Below are 13,561 nucleotides of genomic sequence, written 5' to 3'. Positions count from 1 at the left end.
AATGCAAGAGCAAACCAAAATATTTCTTTAATTTGGGAATTATGCTAATGCTTACTATGAATGCTTAAAAGTATTCCTTTTCTTTCTTTGTCATCGTCTCACTTAAAGTGTATCTGTTGTGCCTTACTTAAAGTGTATCTGTTCCTTAACTGCATAAAAATAATATCCATCTTGTAAAAAAGAATATGCAATTGTCATTCCTAGTAGACTTTCTTACTGAGAGCATTAGGACTCATCAACTGCTTACAAATCTATTGTGAATGTGGTACCTTACAGTGAGTACGTCCACAGGGTCTCTTGTCCTTGAGTTGTTTGTAATTATGATTCCATTTCTTTTTGTTCATTAGGAGGTTTCAAAGACAGCTGGCATTGTCACTAATACTCTCACTTCCCATGTAAGCAACGTACATTGTATTTTAAAATGTTATCACACAAGAGAAGAAATCTACACTTTCATGAAAGTAGTTGCTCATTTTCTGTTTGCATATCCTAGCTTGTATTGCTGGTTCTGTTACCCTGCCATGCTGGTTTCAAAAAGCTATAAAAAAATTCTTGAGAAAAGTCTTGAAGCCTTGGCATATTTTTACTTTGGCATTTCAGTCTTTTTGTTTTAGTCTGTACAGCTGTATTTTTCTTCCTCATGATTTGCTGTTTGGTGCAGTAGAAGTATTCTTTTGCAGATATAACAGATCTCAAGAGTATCCTTTGGGTGAGGATGAACTTTATCAGATGAAGGTTTCAACTGTCTTCATCTGCTTTTCTTAGTGTGGAGATAGCTATTTATAGTTATTTTTTGTTGAGGTCCATTGAAATGTCAAAGGTGTGTGAAACATATCCTTATGACTTATCCTATATAAATTCACCATAAACAGTTGGAAAAAAATTGAAAATTGATTTGGTGTTATTCTTTGCTTGAACTTGATACTTGTCTATTGTACTGCTTAGTTAAGCTGCTTAAAACCAGAGGGTAATAGCATCCTTGACGATTGAATAGAACAGTTAAATGTTACCTTGGCTTGTCATTACTTGTCAATTCATTGCAAAAATAATGCTATCAAAGAGGCCACAGGAGTAAAACTTGAGATTTCCCATGTCGCCCATGTATCAAATGAAGCATTAGTAGAACTGTGGGTATGGGTAATATGAAATGAAGATTTACCATTAAAAAAAATTATTGGGATGCTGGCCTAAAGAGAAGACTTGCTGTAACCAAGATAGAATTTGAGGATGGAAAGAGCCCAACCATTACACGATTTATATCCCTAGGAAATTACCTTTTGCCAGAGAGATGAGAATGGAGTTTAATTATAGAAAACAGACAGTAGGCAGAATAGGTTTAAGTGCTGATCATTTTAGAAAGGCGAAAAAAAGTGTGTACTAAAGGAAAAGTATAATTATATGAAACAGGAACCTCTGACTACCAACAGGGAGAAAAATTTGGCACATGTGCTATGTTTTTCTAAGATAAGGTTTCTTTTCATGGTTTTCTGATATGTCCCATTAGAAAAACAGGGCACCTGTGTTTGCATTCAGCACCTCATTTGGAAGATGTTTCTAAATCCTGCCCTTTGAACTGTGTTTGGCATTGTTTTACCATGAAGTTTGCAGATATAATGAATATATTTTTACAGACTTTACAGTGAGTGGACTACAGCCTGGTAAATACCTCTCAGTTCTGCCAGAATAGTCAGGTGCAGAGAATAACACCTGAGAACTGTTCAGTTTTTGGTAACGTAAAGCCTGAGAATTAGTTTGTATCCGTTTCTGGTTTTTTTCGAGTTAGTGTAGGCTATACTACACTTTCCACATTTTTTCCTTTATGCTGCTCCTAAAAACATAGGAAGAAAGATAATAAAGATCCAACAAACAATTCATTGAAAATGAGGAAAGTGGCTGAAAGTCAGGAAAATGTCTTTTCAAAAGAAGTGACAATGTTCATAATTTAATGACAACAGCAAAGATTTAATAAATACTAGTCTTAGCAAAAGCTGCAGAAGCCAGAAAATGGCAGCTGAATGATGACATATTTTGATGCTAAATATAAAATGGAAAGTAGGTATCTTTGTCATGTCATATTTCTGAATTTTCAAAGCAATGTAACCTTTTCTTTTTTTAAAGGATTCTTGTCAGCATCAAAACACAGCAAGGTGAAGAAAGAGGCAGAACTTTGCAGTTAATTCAAGACTGGAACAAACAATCCTGCTGGAACAAAACCCCACCAAATGCCATTTTGCAGATTGTGGCCCAGCGGAAACTGGACTGCTTTGGCCATGCCTGTGCAACTAACAGGACTATGACAGGAAATGGAAATGCATGGTAAGAATTATTTAAGTTATGTGGAGTTGCATAAAAACAATTATAGACAATTTTCTATTGTGTGAGAGAGAACAGAAGAGAGATACTAAGATCCATATACGTTAAGAGTTAGTTACAGCACAGTTCACCAAGGAGCATCAGGATGTGTTGAAGTAAAAAAAGAGTGGTCCACAAAAGGCAATGGAACTGATCACTTTGTTTCAGTTGGACATATGTTTGTTTGCCTTTTGAACCAGTGTATAGAAACTGCTGAAAGGCCACAAATAAAATGTGTAAATCTCAGTAGAATGAATTAAGGGATGGCATAAATTTCTTCTAAAGGTTAGCTTTCTTGTCAACTGCAAACAAAAATCAGACTATTTATGTGTATAGTGGGTCTTTTAGTTTATCAGTGTCTTGATTGCTATAGTCGGAATATAATTGCTGCTCTGTGAACTTTGCAATTATCTACTTTCTTCATTTGGGTATTTTAAGAAGGAAAGCTGATATGAGAACCAATTATGATTTCCCTAGATAATGGACATTTTAATACCAGATTTTTTTTTTTTCTACTAGTTTGACAGAATGCATTGTTAATATAAAGAAAGTTCCAGAACTGCATAAAACCCCTGATCTTTATAAATTTTATAATATTTTACTCTGAATACAGTCAAAACAAATCTGGTAGTTGCTCATTTATCCGTCTTCCTGGCTAAAGATAGGGAATGGACTCATACATGCAAGCAATAAGAAAAGATCTTTTCTTTATTTGTAGATAAAACAGGGGATTTGTTTTGACTGTATTCAGAGTAAACTATTATCAGGATCTACTCGCTTTCTGATCCTTAAAATGCTAATTCCTACTTTTAGATATTCCAGATCTATACTGGGCTACTGAAACCACCTTTAGATTGATTTTCAGCTAACCCTTGTCTTTCCCTTTGATGCTACCGACGAGCAATATGCAAATTAAGAATTTAAGGTATGATTCACAGAATTTGTATTGTTGTTTTGTTTTTAAATCACAGTTGGAATTCATGCCATATGTGTAAAAGAAAGCAAAGATTATTTAAGGCATTATGTATTTTTTTAAATAACATTTTTCCTTCCGCAGGTGATTCAGATACCATATTCTGTCCTTTAATAACTCCATGGATGCACAAAGGAAACCCTCAAAGAACTGTGAGTTAGGTGCTGTATGCCCGTGCACATGTGTGTCCATATATCTGCCCACAGACGGGCACCAGAAATGTATTGATTCCACTTTGCAGAAAAGAGGCAGACATTTCTTGAAACAGTTAAACTTGATTGTATGTAAATCAGTTCTACCAAAGAGGTTTGAGTATAGAATTCAGCTCCAGGTATAATGCACGCACATTTATATCTTGCAGATGCCTTTGCTTAGACTGCAATGTTTAATGTAATCCAGCCACTTTGTCAGAACAACCGTTGTAGGTCATTCTTATACCTTCCATTTGAAAATTCTTGGTAGTGGTTAAAGTGGTAAACATAATGTTTTTGATAAATAGTTGTATTGATAAACAATGCATATCTGTACATTTCAATTTGAATTATGAAGGGACCCTGAAGATCAAGCCAAATTTCATGTTACTGAGATTCACTTGAGTAATCCTAACCTGGAAAAGAAATTTTGCTTAAAACTGAGCTTGAACTTGTTGAAGTGGATGAATGTGGGCTGGTTTTGAATTCACAATGTTATTGATTGGAATTTTTAATTGCCAATATGTCAAGATCTAAAGCAACTTTACTATTTTAAGGAAAAAATCTAACGCAATTTTTACTTAACTTCAAAGAAAATTTCATAAGAATTGGGAGTGAATTGAAAGTTGGGTTGGTCCTGTGTATTCTGTCCTGTATGTATGAGTGCTCAGGACTTTTTCCATTATGACTTTAATACATGTACCTACCTATATTCTCATTTGATGCATGTTCTTGTCCAAAGGGGATACTCTGGAGCTCATTTTCAAATCCAAATCTCTTCAATTTGCTCCAGTTCTGAGCAGGTGCCTTGAAATCCCCCCTTCCACACACCCCCCAATCCCCCCTCCCCCCAGTTTTGTGCAACTTGATGGATATTGGAATAAAAGGCTTCGGTGAAAGCGATGCAAGATGTGTTTTGTTCCCCTGATTTGTGCATTCCATTCAAAAAGGTAAAGTTATTACATCAAGTGTGGCTGTGATGGCCGTAAATTAGACACCGCATGTTTGAGGATCACCGAAATTGTTGATGTCTATGTATAGTCTTTTTTCATAACCTGCATTTTAACCTACAGATTTGCATAAGATGTATCAATGAACTCTGTCTTAGCTTTTCAGTCCAAAGCCTGCAAATGTGGCAATACTCAGCAGGATTAAGATTAACCAGTTAAAGCTGTGATGTCAAACATATCTATGTTAAAGCAAATACTTCAATGTATGTGAGTTCACTCCCAAGAAAGCGAACTCATTCAGGAATAAAAACAGCTTTAGTTTGTTTACTTAATTTCAGTATTATCAGTAATGACAGCATCTCTGAGTGCAGTTCTCTTACTAAAATGCTAAGGGAGTTTTGCAAGCATATTGTTAATTACCATAGGATACATGAAAAAATTGCAGAACCTTCTCTTCTACCAGGTCAGCAGAGAGACGTAATAGTGCCCAGAAATGTAACTTGTTGCTTTTCATGCTGCTTGACTATGGATAAAGAGAGAACCTTGGTCTCTAGGGCACCCTCATCACCACTACATTCATTCTCAAATAAAAGGGAGTATCTGGAGGAACTCAGCATTCTTTATTTTCCTTCAGGAAAGGGAAAAATGGAAGATGTTACTTTCTAATATTTCCCCAGAATATCTGAAGGCAGCTGCCTGAAGTGTGCATGGCAGAGAGATGACAAGCCTGTCCCAGTAAAAGATGTACTGGATTTTTATATGTTAGTTCTCTTGGCCTTTGCCTTATTAAAGCTCCTTATGAACATTCCTGAACATGAGTTTGCCTTGTAAAGGTCATTTTAATCAGAAGGAACTCTATTCCTGTAACTACTATTTATTTATTTATTTAATAACTATAATGATCTAAAATTATTTTACCTAAGAGAGTGCATGTCCAACAGATTAGAAGGGCAGTAGCATGACAACACAGCCAACAGACAAGGATTTTTTTGTTTTGTTTAGGGAATAGCTTCAGTCTGACTTCGAGTCATTATTTTTACTTGTGGATAGAAACTGCTGTATTGTTAGTCTGGTGGCTGTGTGCAATATTCATTGATTAATCCATTTCATAGTATGCTGAGATGGTGGTGCAGAGAAGTAGGGCGAATGTTTGCAGCACGGTTAGTGCAGAGGATGCTTTCACAACTGACACATCAACAATCCCTTGTGTGAAGCACTACTATATTCATAAGGGGAGTGTTAAGTGCTCAGAGTCAAGTAAGGGGATCTAAGAGCCTAGGTAGATTAGGCCCTTTCAGTTAGTACAAAGAGATTTATAGCTGATCTTGAGGTTAGAAACCTCACCGAATTCTTCAGCATTAGGCCCTTTTAGTCAATAAGTTCGGGGAATTATATTTACAAAAATGAAAAGTCCATTTTCAACTTGATTCCTATTGGATTCGGATGGGAGCTAGTTGTCTAGCAGCTTTATGTGCCACTTATACAGATCCACATGGGGAATGTGATAAGCTGTTCCTAAATAAATTATATATACTTAGCTCTGTATCCCACAGAGCAAGTTATCTGCTGCCTGCTAAAAGTTTTAGTTCCAGCTAATTAGCTACACAGGCCTAATCATGAAGAATTCAATAAAGCTTTTGACTTCAATATAGGAAAGAAATTAATCTGTGTTGGACTGAAAAGGTCTGAAGTACCCGAATCCTTAGATTCACTTACTTAACTCTTCGACTTTTCTCTAAATTTAGGGGTTGATAAGGAGTTTTTTACTGTCCTGGGGTAGGAATAGAGTAGAAATGAGCTAATTTTAGCTAGGAATTTTTCAGAAGTTACTATGTCCCCAGTGTACAAAAGAACATCAGCTCTCTACAGATTATAGCTGATCTGTGTATGCAACCTATTTGCTTGGGCTACAGGGATGAGGTGTTACTTTTGGGAACTCTGTGTTGGGCTGTACTAACGAGGCTATGACAGTTATATTACAGCTCTACCTGCCCTGATGCATAAACACAGAAAGGGTGTTTCTGGCTGTAATTCCTTCCCTTGCCTGGCTGTGACAGCTCTGCCTGAACTTGAGGAGAAACACCAGTAGGGCAGCATGTGATTGCCAGAACACCATTTCTTGTTTTCTCTGAAGAAAAGACAACAGGCTGGATGCTTCATTCAGCAGGTCAGATCTGATGTACGGGATATATTATTTTATTGTGTTAATTGTACCTTAGCTCTCCCAGGCATTACTGTAAATGATTCTTAAGGTCCTGAAATGCAGGTCTCCTTCAGAAGGGTAATTTCCAAAGTATTTTTAGTGTCTCCATATATACAACAGTATTAGAGCAATTTTGTATCACCTTTGTGATACCTACCTTAATTTCTTATTTGCTAGCTAGTCCCTGGCCCCCAGACCAATTTCCTTCTCAATGGCAACCCTCTAGAAAGGTCATTTCCATTCTGGAAGGGTTTTCCTCAGTAAATACCATACTGACAACAAAACTGTACATTTACCTCACACCAAAATAAAGGCAATCATAAGATTCTTTCTACACTGCTTACTAGTTCAAAATTAGCCACAAGAATATATATTTTATTTGATAATCTCAAGAATTTATTTTTCTCCAACCTTTTGTAGTAGGTGCAACTGTTATTGCACCCTACCAAGGTTTGTTAATTCTGCATGCTTATTCAAGCTGGGAACATTTTTATTCTGTGTTAACTTTGTTCTTAATACACCCCTGAGATCATAGAACAATACCTCTGGAATAAAGAGGTTTAATGAACTTTTATGAGTATATAATTTATTTGGGAACAGTTTGTTTTATAATCTTTCCCATGTGGATCAGTACACATGGCACTTAAAACTTCTAGGCATCTAACTCCCATGTGAATCTCATCCTGAAGCCATTAGGAATGAGGTTGAATAGATTCTCATTTTTGTCAACATAGTTCTCCTTATTAAAATTTGGTTACATTTTCTCTGATATGCAAGTCTATCAAGATTGGTTAAAAAATCCCATATATTCTTCCAGGATTTGTGTTTGCATGCTTATGGAAAGGAGTGGAATCAAAATTCTTGCCTCACATCTGAACACTCTGACATTGTTCTGATATATGTCATGAACTCAGATCTATCAGAATCAGTCTTCTCTTCAAATGTGGAGCAATTTTCTGTATCCTTATCATGGCAGGAGGAAAATGATCCTTTAGTGCAATGGTGGTATGAAAGCATTCCCTCATGCACACCTCCGAAGGTCAAAACAAAATGGCTGTATTCCTTTCCATGTTGACCTACTTAATGGGAAAGGTATGAAGTCCAGTTGCTGCTTCTCTTTTTCACCAGCCTCATCTGGTGTCTGTCCTGGTTCTTCTGTATTTGTCAGTAGGGTGACAAGATGATGCCAGAGCAGACTATGGTAATTTTGACCCACAGGTTCATCTGGAAGCTATACATGATTACCATCAAACTATGAACCAAGACAGTTACCTGTGAAACACGTACCTCCTGTAATTATAGGAATTGTTCTAGTCCAGTAAATTTAGGTTTCTCATCTAATTTAAGTGTAAGTTGAGCCTTCTAGTAAGATTTGGAGTGTTACAGATAAAATCGTGTATCCACTGTTTTCAGTTTGATCCTGCAGTTCCTTCACGCACATGTCTTCCATTCATGCTAATTTCATAAATAAGAGTTATAAAAATATATTTGCTAGAACTTGAGAAAAATCTGTCTGCTAAAAGCCTTGAGTTCATAGAAATACCCTTTTCACCTGAAAAAGATATATGTGAGGCATGTTTGATGCCATACTTTAACATCTAAGATTCCTTTCTTTACATGCTGCTTCATGTTCCTGGAGCATGAGATACCTGAACTTCTAGCTAATAAGTCTTCATGATTTTAACATGGAAGTTCTGAGCTGTTGTCCTACAGGTGTTCCTTTCCAGTTGTTCTGCAAGTCATGCTGAACTTAATAGTGCAAAGCTACAGCAATTATTAGCCCACTACCTAAATTTCCTTCAGAGTATTCCTGATAAAATCCCATTGAGAAATTAGTCTGCCATGCCCTTGTAATGTTATCTGATCTAGACAAATATATATACAAGCCAGAATTTAGCACCTGATATTTCCAGGTTTTATAATTATTGCATTTACTGTTAGCATAGTTTATTCAGAGTAATATACTGATTCTGGAATACAGAAATGGAGCAAATCCAGTGACACAGTAATTTAAGTAATTCTGTGAATCTAACTCATTTCCTTCATGAGTTAATTACAATAACAGTATCCAAACTGTAGGTCCACACTGCTTGCTACTACTTGGCATATCTGTAAGAAGGGGGATTGCCTGATCCAAGTTCATAGAATCATAGAATCATAGAATGTTTTGGGTTGGAAGGGACCCCTAGAGGTCATCTAGTCCAAACCCCCTGCAGGGAGCAGGGACACCGCTAACTAGATCAGGTTGCTCAGAGCCCCGTCCAACCTGGCCTTGAATGCTTCCAGGGATGGGGCCTCCACTACCTCTCTGGGCAACCTGTTCCTGTGTTTCACCACCCTCATTGTAAAGAATTTCTTCCTTATATCTAGTCTAAACCTACCCTGCTTCAGTTTAAAACCATTACCCGTTGTCCTGTCACAGCTGTCCCTACTAAAAAGATTTTCCCCATCTTTCCTATAGGCCCCCTCTAGGTACTGAAAGGCTGTAATCAGGTCTCCCCGCAGCCTTCTCTTCTCCAGGCTGAACAACCCCAACTCCCTCAGCCTGTCCTCATAGGAGAGGTGCTCCAGCCCTCGGATCATTTTTGTGGCCCTCCTCTGTACCCACTCCAACTGTTCCATGTCCTTCTTGTGCTGAGGGCTCCAGAGCTGGACGCAGTACTCTAGATGAGTCCTCACCAGAGCAGAGTAGAGGGGCAGAATCCCCTCCCTTGACCTGCTGGCAATGCTTCTCCCGATGCAGCCCAGAGTACGGTTGGCCTTCTGGGCTGCCAGCGCACATTGCCGGCTCATGTCCAGCCTTTCATCCACCAGCACCCCCAAGTCCCTCTCGGCAGGGCTGCTCTCGATCCTTTCATGCCCCAGTCTGTATTGATACTGGGGGTTACCTCGACCTTGCACTTGGCCTTGTTGAACCTTATGAGGTTCACACAGGCCCACCTCTCCAGCTTGTCCAGGTCTCTCTGGATGACATCCCATCCTTCTGGTGTGTCAACCGTACCACTCACCTTGGTGTCATCCGCAAACTTGCTGAGGGTGCACTCGATCTCGCTGTCCAAGTCATTGATGAAAACGTTAAACAGCACTGGTCCCAGTACGGACCCCTGAGGGACACCACTCGTCACCAGTCTCCATCCGGACATCGAGCCATTGACCACTACCCTCTGGACACGACCATCCAGCCAGTTCCCTATCCACCGAACAGTCCACCCATCAAATCCATAGCTCTCCAATTTAGAGAGAAGGATCTCCCATTCTAAATAGAAACAAACTGTTAGGGAAAAAAAAAGGTGGGAAATGATCTTTGTTATACTGGAAAAGGGAGGTCAGCATTAAGAGTGATGGGGCCATGGGTATCTTGGAAGTCTGGGGTGGGGCCAAGAATATAAGTAAGGTCTCTCCATTGTCGAGCAGTTCCTTATTAAGATACTTTCTCTCCATACTATCCTTTTTTTTATTTTCTATTGTTATTTTCAAGAATAACCCTGATATGAGTCCCTGTCTGCCTAGAATGAACAGAGAAATATTCATGTCCAAAAATAGACCATACATGATATTTTTCTGAGTAGGTCCATACTCTAGTACAAGAAATTATTCTCAAAATGTAAATATCAGCAGTGTTTTTACTGCTATTCATCCTAAACTCAGTGGTAAATGGCAGTAGTTTTGCATACTTCCGAAGAAAGTATAAAGGCCTGCTGTTCTCTGGAGCATCAGCTTCCTTGGATCAGGCTGCTGCAGTACGAGTAATGAACAGATGTGCTGTTCCTATATGTTGTGTATACGGACTAACTGAGGATATTTTATGCTGCTTAGTACCTCATTAAGTAGTGCCAGTGGTATTCAAAAGAACAGTACTCAAGCCGGATTCTTTGACAGGAGTGTCTCACACAGCCTGGTTAGTAAAATATGAATAAAGTATGAACTCCCTAAAGCAATATAAACACTGGGAGAGAAAACCTAGTTGTGGAGACAAGAATTCATTGCTACTTCGGTACCTAAGGATCTCCAGCTCTGTAATCAACTAAACACTGGGGGTAAAAAAAAAGGGGGAAATATATGTTCTGAACCATGTTTCATCACATCTGAAATGGTATAGCAGCCATAGTCTTTTCACTTGATTATCCTGAGTGCCCATTGTTGCAACATTTTACTTGTTTTCCTGATCTTATGGCAAGTTGGATGAGTTGTCCTGAGAGGCTAATAGAAATAATAGTGAAGCAAGCATAGGAGGGAGCAGAGGAGTAAAAAGGGAAGACTAAAAGGGAAATAGAATAATTCATAGTCTAGAAGTGCAGTAAGTACTGAGCTGTAGCGCAGTCTTCTTTGCTGCACAGAACTCTTGATTACAGCAGGAAGATTGGTGCTGGACTGAGGCCAGACTCTGCCAGTGTGAATTGCAGCAATTGGGGGATAGCATAAATTAATATAGGGCATAGCAACATAAGTTAGGCTTTTTAAATCTCACGTTCCCTTTGCATGAAAACGTATTAAATTGTTGTGTATTTTTTCTGGCACTGTATACACAGATAAGCAATAATGATGCATGTTTCTCCTCTACATAACTGTAAAAGAGAACAAATCTATATGATAGCATACCTTACAGATCCTTTGCTATGCTATGATATTCTTAATACAGTACTATCAAAGATAATGACATGTACGTATTCTCTCTTTGTTCTACCAATAATAGTATCCCTTATGAATATGAAGGAGCAGAGGGAATGTAATATCTTTTAAATAAAAATTGCTCTTTGAATACTATGAAAATACAAAGCTGAATGAAATGAGTTGCAGTATTCATCTGTAAATACTTAAAGCTTGTTTTTTGCTTTTAAATCAGTTAAAAATTGGATCAAATAAGACCCTAGAATTAGATTGAATTGCATGTAGCTACGTGATCCCTGTCACATTAGAATGGATTTAAAAAAAGGTACAAGAAAGCTGTTCTGCTTCTCCTGTTATCAATGTTATGTGTGTATCCCCTCATATATCACAATATTTATCTTTGCTCAAGAATAGGCTTTAGCTATTAAAAAAGAAAATAATAATAAAAATGTTCAAAAAGGCATACCAAAGTGATTGGTCTCTTTCAACTTGTCTCTCTTTATGCTCAGATATCCACTGAATTTCTCAGTTTAACAGTTGCATGAGGCAATGACAAGAAAACACAGCTGAAACTCTGGAAGAAAGGTAAAAGCTAGATAAGCTTTTTTTTTTTTTTTTTTTTTTTTTGTCACAAGCCCTTGAAGCATCTCGAAAAGGAATAAAATAAGCGTTCAGGTCCTTCTGATAAAAAGCAACACAACACTTCTTAGAGAATGAAGTGACTGGATTCTAGAAAATGACCCTAGAATTAAATTTTACCGAAGTAGGAGTAAGTCTAGGTGTTTCTAATAACTAAAAAAATACACCTATGTAACTCTTCTATTTTTATGGCATTGTACATGTCCTTGTGACTAAACAATGATAGAGGTTTGATCCCTGTCTTTGGTATGCTCTTGTGCCAAGCTGCAGAAGAATCTGGAGCTTGGTATGGAGGTGAATTTATAGAATGCTTTTAAATTGCATCCAGGAGCAACAAAATTTTGGGCTGCTCTCGTGATGATACCACCTTGTATTTTAATGGCATTTGGGATGACGTTAAGAATTTCTCTGTCTTTCACTTTATATTGACTATGGAACTTGAAGGATTGAGATTGTTGAAAAATTCGTTAGCTCTAGCTGCCATTTATACATTTCACAGTACTTTTGGCAAGATCATTATGATCTTGATTATGATTTTGATGCCTGGCGTTCATTATGTTTACTTGGTTGATCCTTCATTCTCCCTTACAGAGTCATATGTCACCTACTGACATGAATGGGATCAAGCAGATGAGTGCTAACTGATGTAGGGAGTAGAGACAGAGAGGTAAGAGGGATAATCTGGGGTCTGAAGGGGAATACTCACCAGGCTCTTTTGGTTTCTCTGGGCTGTGGAGAAGGAGTGGACTTAGGCAACGAAAAAAAATGCCTTGCTGCACATGTTGAATTTGCCTCCGGTTGCAAACGCCTTGAGGCAAAGTGTCTGGAGTGAGTGCTACTCTTGATTTGCCCTTGCTGTGATCCTTTCTATAGGCTCGAAAGCACCAAAATCCCTTTTTTTTTCTTTTTCCATGTTGAGAGTGTCTATACTTAGTTTTTATTTGAGATGGTAGAATTGTAGCTGCGATGTCAAATATAGCCAAGCTGCATTTTCATCCTGCTCTCTTACAGGGAGTGGAATCAGTTGCAGTTTGGATTTTCTAGAAGGAATAGCCAGTTTAGACACCGCTTGTGTTGCAGGCAGTGGGCAGAGGGAGCAAGGATTTGACGTCTTTTGCAGAGGTGTTAAAACCTTTAGGTATCATCTACCAAAAAATACACAACGGTGCCCCATTCATGAACTAAGACCTACTTTTCCGTGTAGGTGTAGAATTAAGAGCGAAAGTTCATTTGGCTTCGTTTGCAAGACCCGGGCAGCTGGCAGGCTGTGCTCTGGCCTGGGTGTGTTGGGTGGGAGCAGAGGCGCAGAGGGAAGGAGCAGAGGGAATTGTTTGCTGCTTTGCTCGTACCGTGGGATGGTTTGGGGCGAGCGAAGCAGCAGGGTGGAGGTGGGGGCAGCTTCTCCCTCTTTCTGGGAAACTTGAGCTGCGCTTAATTTTGAAATTCCCCGAGCCGCCGCAACCAGGTATTTTCCTTCCTTAAAAGAAGCCCCGCAAAAGGCAGAAGCCGGGGCTTGCGGCATGGCTCTGGGCACTGTTCTGTCAGCCGGCCCGCGCGTTATTCGGCACCGGCAGGTGCGGCGCAATGCTTAACAGGAGGAAAAAGAGCGGGGCCGGGCCCGAGCGGGGCGGCAGTGCGGGGCGGC

This window comes from Egretta garzetta, unplaced genomic scaffold (assembly GCF_000687185.1).
Source record: "Egretta garzetta isolate BGI_Z169 unplaced genomic scaffold, ASM68718v1 scaffold523, whole genome shotgun sequence".
Taxonomy (NCBI): domain Eukaryota; kingdom Metazoa; phylum Chordata; class Aves; order Pelecaniformes; family Ardeidae; genus Egretta; species Egretta garzetta.
Note: the sequence above shows the minus strand (reverse complement) of the source record.